Raw genomic sequence first — 15442 nt, 5'->3', positions numbered from 1 at the left:
TTTGAACCATTTTAGTGGCTTTAGAAAATGATGCAGCTTAGTATGTTCTCACCTGTTAGACCTTTTAGATTGTAAGCTCTGTGGGGAATGAGCTATACTGCTGTACAGCACCAGGCATAATGGGGTGCTGACCTACTCATTGGTCTGTAAGCACTATTGAAACACAAATAATTATTCCTTATCAATGAGAAGTTGATGAAGCTCCTTCACTGAGGTAAACCCTAAGAGTAAATATATATTGATGGAGAGCATTCTTTATCAAAAATGTTGACTTTCTATAAATCTCTCAATGAGAAATTTACAGGTATAAGAATAGGTTATTGTTAGGCTTAGTTATCCAATCACTTGTGATGAGTGAGCTGAAGGGTATGTACTTATTGTAGAGAGAAAATTTACATCACTTTAACCTATGGCTCAGGTAACATAAATATATAGCAAAGTCAACAAATCACAAGCCACCAAAAGATGAAGAAAACAAGTTTCTCATTTTTTTAAAGATAAATAACAACTTTAATGAAGCAAAACATAATTAAAATTCAAAGCCAGAATTTGTTCTTTGTCTTTATATTTAAATCCTCCCATCTATGCAGTTTATAATCACACCATGGATAATTATCCAATCGCTGTTCAACGTCTAACACTACTATTACTATAAACAAAACACTGCATTAACATTAATTGCTTTTTAATTATTCCTTTTGTGCAATAGATACAAAACATTTATGCTAAATTAAAACACTTGGAAATTAACATTCTGTATACCATAGACCCACACACTCTGTCTGCCTGCATGATGGGGAACTGCAGAATAGTTCTACCATGCTGACTGGAGTTGCTCGTGGTCATTTGTGCCTAACTTCAGGGATATTGTCGAAAAACAGGGCATATATCCCAAACAGATGCTCTGTTCTATCAGGCTATGTCCAAACTGCAGGCTTCTGCCAACAAAATATTTGTTGACAGAAGTTTTGTCGACAGTGTGCATGTCCAGACTGCAGATCTGCTGGCAGAGATCTGCCAGTCAGGAGCATTCTGTCAGCATCCCTGTATACCTTAATCCATGGGGAAGAAGGGATGTCTCAGCAAAGGGTGTTTTTTTTTTCCCCCCCAACATTTGGCTCTCTGTGGACGGGTCAAATGTTGGAAAAGCATCTCCCGACAGAGCTGTCAGCAAAAGATAAGCAAATGCATTGCGTAATTTGTGTATATTTTGCCAACAGTTCTTGGCAACCTAGACATAGCCTAGCTAGAAATTCACTATGCCAATAACAAATGTGAACTCCTGGATCACTACATCAGTGGTACCATCGAGTCATAGACATTCTCTCTGGACTTTTTGGTATATTTTGCCACCCAGACAGACTGAAATTTGTGATAAAAAGTCAAAAAATCACACCAAATCAAGTAGCTCCCAGTACCAAACAGACCAGTCATTTATCCCACATCAATTGCTACCCTAGATCTTAAAAAGGCATCACAGGAAGCCAATTCTACGGTAAATTAACTAAAAGTTTATTAGCTAAGGAAAGGAGATGAAAGTTACTGAAAGGTGAAAGTGGGTAAAAATATGCACAGGTGAGATGCAGTTTGTAATTCCATATGGTGGTAGTGGTGAAATAAACTGCCAGTTTCCCTATAGTCTTTTCACAGTACCAAGACTGTCGCAGGGGATCTTCACTTTGCCTGTTGTACACTGCTCGGTAAGATTCCAAAGAGCCAAAGAATTCAGGTTCTTTTGTTTCTTCCCTATGGAAAACAAGTTGACAGTGTCACTATGCATGTGGGCTTTTCCTTTGAGGATTGAGATCAAGGAATGTGTTCTGAGTCTTTGATCTATGATCATCGCACACAAATACTGCTCACTTTGAAATGAGCACTTTTCTGCAAAAGTTCTTTATTTTCTTGTCAAAAGACTTTTTTCTTGCTGGGTGGGTTATTTAGTTATGTTTAGTAAATATTTGCTTCTACATTATAACAGAACACAGGAAAAGATAGCAATACAGGTAAAATCCCACTAGCTTTCATTAATTTTAAACACCAAATATACACTTATGCATTTAACTATCAATTTGATCTATGCTAATACATAGCTGAATTGGCCTGGAACTCTGCGAGAATCACAAGTTCTATGGGCTTTCAGCCTTTCTTCACCAGCCATCATCTTATAGCTTTAAAATCATCAACCCTGTGCCCCCAACCCCTCCACTATCACTACACACACCCCAGAAATATTGTCTCACCACTGTGTGTGTGTTTGTGTGTGTGTGTGTGTGTGTATGTCCACAGTTCATGTAACAGTGTAACATGAATGACGTTTTTTCTGTTTTCTTTCAGATATTCATGAATCTTTCTTATTTTATAAACATTATTTTGTGGTATCAACAGCTATAGCGATGACGTTTTTTTTTTTTAGACAAAAGTCATTGAGGGTAAATAGATATATTTTCACTACCTCTTTCCCTTCTTTTCCATATTCAAAGTATCAGTAAACTCTAAGTTACCAACCCCACAAAGTTTGCTGTACTATTATCCACACCAATTGCACTTCAAAAATAAAAGTCAGTTTTATAGGTCATTTTAGGATATGTCTACATTGCAGTTTAAGTCTAGAGTTCAAACTCAGGCCAAAGCCTAATCCCCATCCATCTATACAGAAATCACAGCAACCTGAGGCTTGTATGCAGGGTCCCAGTTTGTGATAGGGAGTCAGCTCAAGCCCTATTGCTTTGTAGTGTAGTTGCTCTGGGAGTCTGTCAAAGTATTGCACAGTACCACAAGCCAACTTTCTTTTTGTTTGGTGTTTTTGGTGGTGTTGTGTTTATTTCCACAATGAAGTTTGGTGGGCATTCCAGTTTTCTCTCATTACACCATGAACAAAGGGCTTCAGCAACCACATTTTAGGAGGGCACTCAGAAGTCTGGAATATAGGTGGTTGGACTTGGGCCCACCTAAGGCAGTGTAGATGCGGGAGCTCTGATTAGAGATCCGACTCAACAATTTCTAACCTGGGATTAGAAATTAAGGTCTCTCGTCAAACCCTAGGTCAACAAACTTAAATATCTGCTAACTTGAGTCCTATTAATCCTGGGCGTACACTGAAATGTAGACATACCCGTAGAACATGCTCATTTAGAGATAATATACTGCTTAAGCAAACTCTATGATGGCCGTGAATGATTCTGGCACTGATAGAAAGCATCATAATTCTCTACAGAAGTCTATGGAAGATGAGAATTTCATCTATCTATATTCTCCCCAAACTTACCTTTACAGGAATTAACTTTCTAGAAATAGATGTTTTTCAAAGATGTTCAATTTGTATCAATTTTAAAATATGAAATAATTTTGCTGCATTTCTGGAAAGATGTAAGAATAAAGAAGCTTGCATACCAATGATTGCAATGGATTTGCAATTATCAATTTAACCCATCATTGTCACTGGAAATGTTCCCATGAAATGTCTCAATTTTCTCAAATCAGCCATTCCACTGGAAATTTTTTTGACCAATGATAGTGATGTGCATTCAGAGTAGGAGTAGTATCAGAGAGAGTAGACTGACTTCAGTAGTCAATTGCAGAAGAACTTTGTATGTGAAAGCATAGGGGTGGTGAGGCACACCCCCTTCTCCACATGTCTAGTGAGCCAGGAACAAACCTCAGGGAAAAACTACCAAACAAGATAAGCGGTGGCACTGTAGCAGAAAAATTTGTAGATAGAGATAAGAGGGAGGGCAGAGACATGCAACAATCTTGTATGAGGAGATATGGTAAACATGGAAGCAGGATTAAAGAACAGGAAGTAACAGAACCAATAACTGGTCAATAAGTGATGCCTAAGGAAATATCATCAATGGTAATGAGTGACCTAACGGAACTGTATAATGAGGGAGAAAAACAGTATATAACCAACACATAAACCAATGCAATTTGGACCTCACCGACAGGCCATGGCGCCGGTGCCTTGGAAGACTAGAGAACTCCCACTTGTTCGCAGCTGACCAGGGTCCCCATCTTGCCGAAAGGATGTGAGATGCTGCTTTCCTATAATGCTTTTGCTTTTAGGTTCAGGGTTTATTGCGAAAGCTGGTCAGAGCAATAAACTGCTTGTGGTTAACAAATATCTTGTCAGCGTGCTTTGTTACTCACAGAACCCAGTGTCGAACCTGAGATAACTTTAGACTGCAACACTGACAGAGTCCTGCTGTGTACCTCAGTGCAGTTTTGAAGTCCAATTCTGTCTCTTAGAGGAAGTCACGGTTTGTCTATGTGGCATGTTTACTGCATGCTGGGTTGGCATCTTCATGAATAGCCAACGCTTGCTCCTGCTGCTGAGAATGCCAGGTTGTGCTAATTATGGTGGTTATTAACATGGGATAGACATTTTTGTTTCCAAGAAAAACTAAAGTCAGACCAGCAGTTTATTTCATAGATCCTCCAAATAGCAATGATTTTGGTTCATCCCTCAGAAGTGCTGAGGTCAAACCACTAGCCTAAATGGAGAAAGCTATCTCCCATTTCCAAGCCACCATTTTGCAGTGCTTTAAAGTTTCGTTTAAATCTCCTTAAATGTAAAGTGGTGTGTGTGGTTTTTTTAAACATTCAGCAACAGCTTTTAGCAAGCTGTTCTTTCGATAGTGTCAGTTTGATGAATCATGGCATTTGTGTCATGCTTGGTTAAATTAGCAGAATGAGGGGAGGTGAGAGAGTGAGAATTATTTTCTGTAATACGACTGCTCTTTGGATCTGAGGCATCATTGCAAGACGATTTCAAGCCCACGAAACACATGTGCCACCAACACAAACGTCTGCTGGAATGATAACTTAACAATTGAGTGCTTGGAAGGAACAGCAGCAAAAGGTCGCTTTGATGTTCCTGGAATGACAACTCTTTTCACTTTTATTTGTAAAATTAAATAACAGAAGGTGCAGGAAACACACATTGACATTATTTTTATGCTGTAGAACACTTTGTACAGTATATATTTTTAATTGTATTTGATTGTGTCTCATGTTTAAGCATGTCTCCCCGAATGTTTAGTCAGGCATAGTTACTCTGAACTTTCTTGATTCTAGGGTTGTATTAGATATTCTATTAGGCAGTGTGCTCCTGTCTGTAGCATTTGTTAAGATTCATTATCTTTGGTGAGTAAATTACATACTTCAGTATGAGGATGTTCTTATGTAATTATTATCGATTAGTGAAGTACTGCAGAAAAAAAAAGTGTCATGAATCACAGCCAAAACCTGAACATGTTTAGGGTTCCACAAAGTAAGAACATATCATATAATTGATAGGATTGCAAATTTGAGTAATAAAGGCAATGATGTCAGTATAATATAGACTGCTTCAAAGCATTCGACTTTGTACTATATACCTTTCTGATTCAAAAAGTAGCACAATGCAAAAATCAATAGTCAAAATCATAAAAATCATATAGTGTCTAAGTGCTTGCTCTTAGAAATATGATTATTAATGGGAGACTCATCATGGCATGGAGACATGCTGCTATTGGGGTCCTATAGAGATCAGTCTTTCATCCAATGTTATCTTTATCCATGATGCGGAAGAAGACATCATTGCTAGAAAATGTTAATACCACAAAGATTGGTGGACTTGCTGTGACCCTAAGAGCCCTTCAGTGTTCACTGGCAAAGGGTTCACAGTCACATAGCACCAACTCCTCTCAGGCCTGACAAATTCACTACACGTAACACATTGCTGCCATAAAAACATAAGAATGGCCATACTGTCTCAGACCAAAGTCAGTCTATATCCTGTTTTCTGATAGTGGACAAAGACAGATGTCCCAGTGGGAGTGAACAGAACAAGTGGGCAAATGATCCCGCCCCTGTCATCCATTTCCAGCCTCTGACAAAACAGAGGCTGGGGACATCATTCCTACCTATCCTGGCTAATAAGTAATGATGGGCCTATTTTTCATACATTTATCTAGTTCTTTTTGAACCATGTTGAAGTCCTTGTCCTCACAACATCTTTTGGCTGGGAGTTCCACAGGTTGACTGTATTTTAGTTTGTTTTAAATCTGCTACCAATTAACTTCATTTAATGATCCCTAGTTCTTACATTATGGGAACAAGTAAATAACTTTTCCTTATTCACTTTCTCCATACCGGTCACGATTTTATAGGCCTCTCTGATATTCCCTCCCTCCCCTCCATTAGTATATTTTCTAAGCTGAAAACCCTGGTCTTTTTCACCTCTCTTCATATAGCACCCGTTCTCACCCCTTAATCATATAATATTTACCTATGAGGAATATTGTACAAGCATTGTACAAAAGCATCTGGTACCAACCTCCCAACATTATGAGGATCCTCACCAACAGCCACAGTCTATCCCCAGGAATACCCGCCCTGGAACCTTTCCTTGCAACAAAGCCCACTGCCAGCTTTGTCCACATATCTTTTCTGGAAATAGCATCACTGGACCTAACTAAGTTATTCACAGAATCACGGGCACATTCTTATGTTCCTCCACTAACGTCATACATGCCATCATGTGCCAACAATGCCCAGATGTTTCGTATATTGGACAGACTTCAAACTCCCTTAGACAAAGAGTTAATGGGCACAGAACAGACAAAAAAACACTCCAGATCCACAAACTGGTTAGTCAACATTTTAATGGAGTGGGCCATTCTGTTAATAACTTAAGAGTTTGCACGTTACTGAAGAAAAATTGTCACATCACTCTTGAAAGGGAAACAGCCAAACTGTCTTTTATATTCAAATTTGGCACATTACCACATGGTTTGAACTGGAATGGGAATTTTCTGAGTCACTATAGGGGCTCGTTTGCATACTTGGCTTAATCTAATTCTTGACACACACATACCCCTTCTACCCCTCTACTCTCTGATTTGGTCACCTTGATCATTTTTTTCTGATTTGTCCTCCTTCATTACTGTTTTTGGTTCTCTGTGCCTTAAATATTGAGTCTGTTCTGGTATGGCTATGGTCTGAAGAAGTGGGTCTGTCCCATGAACGCTCACCTAATAAGTTATTTTGTTTGTCTTTAAAGTGCTACTGGACTGCTTTTTTGTTTTGATAGTATATAGACTAGCATGGCTCCCTCTCTGTTACTATTAAAGTTCATCAGGGTGAGCTACTGGCTGGCTGCCAGACAGGCACAGGGCCTCGTGGTTCCCAGTGGCTGTGGTTCACCATTCCTGACCAATGGGAGCTGGAGGAAGCAGTGGCCCAGCTCACAACGCTTCCCACAGCTCCCATTGGCTGGGAATGATGAACCATGGCCACTGGGAGCTGCAAGCAACTGTGCCAAAGGACACTCAGGTAAACAAAGTATCTGGCAGCCTGCCAGCAAGTAACCCTAACACACTGGGTCTGGCCCATGGGCTAGAGGTTCTCCACCGATGTTTTCTTCTAATCTTTTCCATCCATGTGGGGAATTGACTTTTTATGTGCACTGAGTCATGTGTAAATGTGCACCACCAGTACAAACAAAAAGCCTAACTGTGGGCATTGCACTAACCAGCTGGGGGGCATTTGAATCTCTGACTGGCTACAGCATCACACAGCTTACAGGGATCACTGTTCCCCACCCCTGAACTTAAGGAAGAGGATAAATTAGCCATCAGGGAAGTGAGGGGAAGACCAGATCGTGTTAAGGCAAAATAGCATTGGAGTGAGAGACATTGGATGGAATGACTGAGACAAGACTTTGGTACCTCTCACCACTTCCCCTTTTGCATTTTTTTTCTTCTTCCTTCCTGGATCATCTCTAGGCAGTAGAGCAGCAAAAGGGAAAACAGAAAGACAGCTTAACTTCCTACTGAGCAAGTGCTACAAGAATCCATGGCATCTCAGAGAGAAGACTCTAAGGATGCCTCGTTGGTAATAGTCTTGCATCAGTTTGTCTGATGACCATTCTATGACTGCCTTGCCTAATGTATCATTGCTACTACAGCCCCACTTCGTGTGATGGCCTTTGAAACCACCAATGTATATCGTAGGGTGATAAGGGGAGAAGGTAAATAATTATGCATTGATTTATACAAATTACCTATCATTATTGTACTAATTCTCAATGAGATAATAAAGTGTATCCTGGCATAATGTCATAATCCTTAATGACTTTATTGATGTCTATAGCAAGGCCATATTTTGGATGGTGGAGGAATGTAAAATGATTGCAGCCAGTAAGAAGGCAAGGTAATTCTTGAATGTCATCCTTGAATCAGGTTTCTTCCAAGACCTTGATCATGCAGTTTGAAGACGCAAGGTTACAAAATGAACTTGTGGGTTTCTGACTAGGCCACAGATGCACGAGTCAAATATTAGACTTGGTAATACACACTAAGACAAGACTCCTGTAAAAACTCGAGACTAGAGCAGTTTCTTAGATTCCTGATGCCTACAGCACTGTATGAAGGACTGGCCTTGTCCTGAAATCCAAGGTAAATATTCCATGAAATGCAATGTTACAATTCTTCTGGGAAATACTGATGTTTTCACATGTCCCTTGTGGATCAGGTCAGCAGGCCATGCACTATCAATGTTAGCCTGCCACAAGGACCAGTCATAGTACTGATTCTATGCAATATTTACCCCAGTGACCTTCCCCAAACATCACCATAGAAATTTGTCAATGTCAATTGCGTTGATCTAACTACTCAGGCATGGAATTTATCTGTCAGAGAACAAATCCCAACCAAAGAACCTCAAAACTATGCACGTATATTTCTTATATTTAGCTCTAAAACCAAACTCTACCAAGACTGCTGTGTCAGCATTCCACCCAAACAATATTAAAGCTAGAGAAGAACTGTCCATGGACTCCTGTGGCAGTAGATCAAACAAGGCAGTAGACCAAAGCCTCACATACCAATAGAACCTAAAAAATATCCAGGACAAAATAAAATTGCATGTAAATCTTATCCAGAAACTGGCAGTAATGACCTGAGGTGTTGTTGCAAAATTGGCTGGGCATCTTCCCTGGCTCTTGTCCACTCTAACAGAGAATACTGTCATGCGTCTAAATGCCTAGCTCCCTCACATCACCTGCCAGCTGTCAACTTAGTATTGCTATGTCACAATCATGACTTTCCACACTGGCTGACATTTACCCACCACAAATTAACGATGGTCTGAGTATCCTTCAGGTATCCCACACTGATAGTCTGCCTTCAATCCAGAAAATCTGTTTGATTTGTGGTGTAAGAACTCTAAGACTTGGGGTCCCATGTCCAAATATCAATGGCAGGTAAAGTGGAAGAACACCACTCTTCCTAATAAACACATTATTCAAGGACTCAGCTTTAGGTTCCAGTGTTTTTTTTCCCCACCACTCACAAAGAAAATATTGTCCCATTTGAACTTCATCCACACATCACATGGCAAATGTGCCTACTTTCTTAGCAAATGGGGACTACGGCACAGTACTATTTGTGGCTGAGGAAACAGGCTTCAAGCCGTGGAACACCTCATGGATTGATATTCCAAGCAATCCTAGCATGGTGGCATTTCTCATATCCACTCCATAGCACCTAAATAATTGGTTATATTGCAATCTAGACATGAATATCTAGCTCTTCTTTTTTTTTAAAGCAATATAAAAAAAGGAGATGTCTAACAATCTCCTTCTTCCAACAGCGTCAAATTATAGGTTAATAAGCAGCCTGGTACTAGGACAATTGTCCAGTACATAGGGGAAAAACAATCCATAATTTACAAAACAGTGTATGGTTTTAAATTTTCCAACTCCTTCTTTCTAACATGGATTGTCAAGAAAAGTCTTCATTTTTCTCCTAATATTCCACTGAGTCCTTTTTTTCAAACCCTGCTTGAATTCTTACTCAGTTAACACCTTCCTCCATTACCTTAGTGTGAAGTACCACAAAATGCTGAGGGGGTCTTTTAATTTCTTCCATTTCACCTTCTCCTCTGCCACTTCTGTCAAAAGTCACCACAAGCAGCTTCAACAAGACAAACAAAACAAGACCGAGCCATTTTGTAGATAGGACAAACAAAGGGAAAAATAGAAAACAAACAAAAAACCTAATTTGAACTTCAGGTACAACTTTTGACAGTGGGTGGGAGAAATCTTCCCACCGGTGTAGTCAATTTAAGTTTCCTTATTGATTTTAATGGCAATAAGATTTTGTTCTAGAACTTCAACTTGAGGCCTAATTTGACCAAATTTATCCGAAGAAAATTTAGCATGAGAGGAGAAGTGTCTTTTGGGATTTCAAGAAGACTGAGGTTTGAAGAAATTGTGTGTGTGAGACAGAATTATCAAGCTTACGATGGGTGTGATGCTGGTAGATGCTAGCTCATGTCGAAGCCCAAGCCACATTGAAGACTTACAGATTTATAACTGGAAGAAAGGCCAAAGCACTTGTGTATTAGTATAAATCAAAGGGATTGTTAAAACGTGTAAGAATGTGTTTTATTTTTAAAAGCCGTGAAAACTAATGTGATACCCCACGCATTGGTTTCAATTATCTGGATGCTGTTTTAATGTAACAGCAAACATTCATATTGTATGTACCCCTCTACCTAAATAATCCATTATATCAGAAAGAAATCTTGCAGAATGCAAATAAAAAAACTAATAAGAAAGTACACATTTCAAAGCAAGCATCATTGGGTGTATTGACTCATCATATCTTGGCTGGGTAGCAAGATAGATTGAAGATTCGAAGGGCAACATGACAAGAGTATTGGAACACTCTGAGAATCTACATTTGGTACTGGTTTGATGAAATCTAATTATCGCACATGCCACCAATTTAGGGTGTCTGCCCTTTTTTTTCACAATCTAACCTGAGGTAGGCTGCAGTGGTTGTGAGCCACTTTAGACAGCATGGCAACGAGCAGCTAGCTTCAAACTTTCATATGCAACAACTACCGCCACTCTGTGATGTTCTGTGATGCGATCCACATTATGTGTTATTATAAATAAGAAGAGAAAAATGGTTAGCAAGTACCAAAATCCAAAAGATTATGCAGCATTCAACAGGACTTGAATTACTAAACAAAAACATAAACACACCTTATGTATACATTTAATAGCATGGTTGACTCTCAAATAATAACACTGTTGGAAGTGCACGGAATCTAGGATTTCTTTGGTCTGTATGAAGTACAGGTTGAACCTCTCTACTCTGGTACCCTCGGGACCTGACCAGTGCCAAACCAGAGAATCTGCCAAACCACAGGAGACCAATATTGTCTAGCAGCATTACTAACACTTCCTCTATTTACTGGGGTCTTAGAAGTCATGGCCGGGGAGGTGTAAATTAGAGATAAATAGCAACACAGAACACTGAGAGCCAGGACTGGTGGCCTTAAATAATCTCTATGGGACCACAGGAGACTTGGCCACAACCATGATAAGTGGATATCCAGCCAAGTCAAATCATGCTGGACCACCGATGTTGCTGGACTAGAGAGGTTCAACCTCTAGTGTTTTAAGTCTTTTAGTGAAATTATGTATCTCATGGTCATCAGTGGGTGTGTTTATTTCCATATTGGAAAACTAAACTCTATGTACTGCTTGCATGTGTCAATGACAGTTGTAACAGATCATCCATCCAAATAATTCAAGTATGAAGATGTACCTAGCACATGCTGTGCTGGACAAATACATTTCCTGCCTTCTCTCTGGGCTTCATATCTAAGCAAAACTGAATGACTTAGTGAAATAATAAAAATAAACATAAAATATCAGCAGGACTCAGATTTTCTAGGGAAAAATAACAGTGTTGAGTTAATGTAGTCCATGAACTTCACAAGATTAAAAAAATATGTTAATCTTCTTTGACTTTATGTAGCAATCTTGTAGGTGTACTGAGGGGGAATGTAAGCGGGTACAAGGAATCAGAGTGAGCATCCTTAGAGCTGAGGAAATAAAAAGGCACAGTAACCCACCGCCAACTCAGGGCTTCTCTATACAAGGAAATAGCACTCAAAAGCTTGTGCAAACTAGTGCCCTGCATGGACATTCTTACGTTCCACTGCAAATAGCTGAATATATTTGCTTTACGCATTTTGGAAATACATTAAGCTAAAATGCCAGAGATGACTCTTTGTATGTAGTAAGAGTGCACAGGGATTTACAGCGGAGTAGCTAACACACTTGAAATTCACACTACACATTAACTTCCCTATGTAGACAAGCTCTTTGTTAGCAAGTATGCCTTTGACTATCTGCACCGCTTTTACGCGATGGCTGTGGAACTGCTACATGCTAATCTATGCATACTGTGATGTAAATATTTTGTGTTGCTAACAAAGGAGCAAATAACACAATAGACCTGCGCACAGGTGCCCTGGCACACTTGAAAGAACAGATGACAATATTAATGTCAATAATCCTGTTTACAATCTTCAATAGGGTGTAAGCCCCATTTGGCTGAATCTGGGAGGCTTAAAAGCAAACTGCCACCCCCTCCCACTCATGTATCTGATGAAGTGGGGCTTTGCCCATGAAAGTTTATGCTCCAAAATATCTGTTAGTCTATGAGCAGCCACAGGACTTCTTGTTCTCAAAGCACTCTAAGGCATTGAATATTCTGTGGGATAGAAGAGCATGACTTGTTGGCAGCTGTCCAGGGACAAAGAATGATACAGAAAGAGAAGTCTGGCAGAGGGAGTGTAAGCAGAAGAGTTCTCCTAGATGCCTTAGGGAAAGGTATGCCTTAGGGAGGAGTTAGACTATCTAGAAAACATACAATGAACCATATGAATGTCTTTCACTGAAATGCTTTTGCTGTAAATGCTTTGCCTCAGGCTCAGACCCTACTGTTCTGTTCTCTCCCAGGCAACAAGAGTGCTAAGAAGGATTAATCAGCCTCCTCAAAGCAGACATGATCATAGTTGGTACAAAGGACTATGGGCCCAGGGCCCAACATGATAGTGGGAGAATCACCTGAGATACAGGTATTTGGTCTAGTCCTGAGAGGCGGAGGGCAGTGTGCTTGGAGACATTAATAGGAGTCAGACTGTAATTTGCACTGTGACACTGGCTATGTCTACACTACAAGATAAATTTGATTTTTAATAAATTCGATTTTTAACGTCATTCTTCTGAATTTGAATTTAAGTGTCCACAAAGCTTCTTGAAATTCGATCCACCATTTTTCTGTGTCGAGCTTCTGCGTCCCCATTGCCCTATGCAAGTTCAAAAGTCTGAGCAGGGCCTTGGGGGTCCATATCCCACATCACCTTAGCCCCCTGGTTGCTTGTAGGTGTTTCATGTTTGAATCCCAGAATGAAAAGCACTGTCCCAGAATTCAGAGCACCCGGTGACCATGTGAAAATGAACTGGAGGTTGCACCATTTCCTGTGGCATTTTCTCTACCAGTGCAAGCATGGATCCCCAAATGTTTCAGCACGTAGCACACACCATTTCAGCAACCACACGGGCTGTCGCACAATTTTGCCTTCACTTACAAAGCTCAGTGATGGTTCAGTATCTCCCAAATGCAGTCCAAGACCTTAGAGGTGCTGGCTGCCCTGAATGCACTGCTGACAGTGAAGCAGTGGTTTTGGACTTGTGAGACCAGCACACATGGGTGGGACCACATCGTATTGGAGTTCTGGGATGACCAGCAGTGGCTGAAGAACTTTCACATGTGCAAGTCTACTTTTATGGAACTTTAGCCACGTCTACACGTGCTGGCTACTTCGAAGTAGCCGCACCAACTTTGAAATAGCGCCCGCCACGTCTACACGGGGTGAGCACTATTTCAAAGTTGACATCGACATAAGGCAGCAAGACGTCCAAGTCTCTATCCCCTTCAGGGGATGGGAATAGCGCCCTACTTCAACGTTGAACGTCGAAGTAGGGCACGTGTAGCCGATCCGCGTCCCGCAACATCGAAAGAGATGGGTCCGCCATGGCGGCCATCAGCTGAGGGGTTGAGAGACGCTCTCTCCAGCCCCTGAGCTCTATGGTCGCCGCATGCAGCAGCCCTGTAAAGCTCCCCGCCCCCTGCCTTCCTGTGCAGGAAGCTGAGAGCATGTGCAGGCAGCAGCAGTAACACGCGGCTAGCCTGCATGCCTCCCTGCAGCCCCAAGACACCCCTTCGCTGTGATGGCCACCTGCCAGCCCCCCAAGCGCCCCCAGGGCACCCCCCCCCCAAGGGGAGCCAGGGCTCCCAGCCTGGCAGCCAGCCTGGGAAAAGGCAGCGGGCCCCCTCCTGGACGGAGGCCGAGATCCGGGACCTGCTGGGGCTCTGGAGCGAGGAGGAGGTGCTCCAGGTAATGGGGAGCAAGAGGCAGAATGCGGATGTGTTTGCTCGGCTGGCTGAGGGCCTGGCCAGCCGGGGGTCACCCTGCCCACACTCCTGACCACGTCAGGAGTAAGGTTAAGGAGCTGCAGCAGGGTTACGCCCAGGCCCGGGATGTGGCCAGCCGATCTGGGGCCACCCCCGCCACTTGCCCCTTTTACAGGGAGCTCAGGTCCATCCTGGACCCCCGGTACACCTCCTCCCCTCGGCCGACAAGCCCCAGCAGGCCCCGGAGGCAGAGTCCGCCCCAGAGGCAAGCCCTGCACCGCAGGGGCCCCCCCAGGAGCCCACCCCGGGGATGCCGGAGGAGGAGGAGGGGGAATACTCCTCCAGTGATGGGGGGGCTCCATATAATCCTGCCATCCCAGAGCTCCAGCAGGGAGTCCGCCCATGGGGTGTCCCCCAACCGTGGGAGCGGACCATCAGGTATGTACCCCCCTGGTGCACACCCCCGGGGTTGAGGGGTGGGGACAACAGAGATGACCAGGGCCCTCCACATGCCCAGATGACCATGGCCCCAAAGACAGCAGTGGCATGTCCCTCAGAAGAGTGCATCAGCCCCTGCCCCCCCAGCACGACAGTGCCATGCCCCATCCCTGGGGATGGGGGGAGTGGAACCTAGGGTCCCCTGGTGGGGGCACCCAGCAGCACAGCAGCATCTCCGGGGGACAGGGATGGGGAACCAGCAGCAGAGGGGTGGGGGGACAAGGGCCACGGCTCGGGGGCTACACTAACAGCTGTCTCCACTCTTCTTCCCCCCGTGTTCCGCAGCTGCACCATCGGAGGGCCCAGAGAGTTCTGGTGAGATGTCAGTGGTCCCGGACAGCCCACCGGGGCCATCGCTTCAGGCCAGCCCCTTTGCGGAGCACCAACCAGCCCCAGCGCGGGGCCAATGGCGGAGCCACCACCAGCAGAGGACGGAGACGGACCCCCAGCTGCTGGCAATCCTCTGGCGGCAGCTGGAGGTGTCAGAGCAGTGCCTGCGGGTGGACGAGTGGCGGCTGGAATTGCAGAAGCGGGCACTTGCCTGGCGCCAGGAGGCAGGGGGGGCCTTTATGCGCACTTTTGAGTGCATAGCGGACTACCTGGCCCCCCATGCCGTGCCACCCGCTACTCTGCCCGCCCTGCCCACCACTCCACCCGCTGCTCCACCCACTGCTTCGACT

This window comes from Carettochelys insculpta, chromosome 1, assembly GCF_033958435.1.
Source record: "Carettochelys insculpta isolate YL-2023 chromosome 1, ASM3395843v1, whole genome shotgun sequence".
NCBI classification, from domain to species: Eukaryota; Metazoa; Chordata; order Testudines; family Carettochelyidae; genus Carettochelys; species Carettochelys insculpta.
Note: the sequence above shows the minus strand (reverse complement) of the source record.